The following is a 632-nucleotide window of genomic DNA, read 5'->3' on the forward strand; positions in this document are numbered from 1 at the left end:
TCCGTTGTAGTCTAGTTTGTCAGGATACTCGGCTCTCACCCGAAAGACCCGGGTTCGATTCCCGGCAACGGAAGGCTTATTTTTTCCACACATACAGTTAAAGGCGAGGCCTTGCAAGAAGGTGTAAGGTTATAAAATATTAATATCAAAGAATCGGTAAATAACGAATGGTCCTTGAAAGTTGAGTTAATCACTAAAAAATTGTATTATTTTTAAAATTTTTATAATTACACCCTATATTAATTTAATTATCAATTGAATCATAAATTTTATATATTATCTCAAATGTATTCTACCATTGTTTTTGTGTGGTTAGTGTCTATTTTGCTTAAAATTAAAATTTATAATAATTAAAATATTTGATATTATTATTATATTTATTTTAATTTTATCAATAATTTAAATATACTATTTTATATCAATAATTTAAGTATAATAATTTATAATAATAATAATATAATTGAAAATGTTTTATAAAAAAGTTATTTAAAAAATATATTGTAAGAATAGAATTTAATTGATCATTAAATTAATATATAGTGCAATTGCAATTATATTGTTAATTATATTTTATTTAAAAATTTTTTACTTTCAACTATATTGTTAATTATGTATTTTTTTAAACTATAATA

The 632-nt window shown here is 20.7% G+C and overlaps 1 non-coding gene across 1 annotated transcript; it reads left to right on the top strand.

Moving 5' to 3' along the window:
• Positions 1–73, top strand: TRNAE-CUC. Its single transcript has one exon. It is a non-coding gene; the product is annotated as a tRNA-Glu (tRNA).
• The last annotated feature ends 559 nt before the right edge of the window (positions 74–632 follow it).

This window comes from Manihot esculenta, chromosome 3 (genome assembly GCF_001659605.2).
Source record: "Manihot esculenta cultivar AM560-2 chromosome 3, M.esculenta_v8, whole genome shotgun sequence".
NCBI classification, from domain to species: Eukaryota; Viridiplantae; Streptophyta; class Magnoliopsida; order Malpighiales; family Euphorbiaceae; genus Manihot; species Manihot esculenta.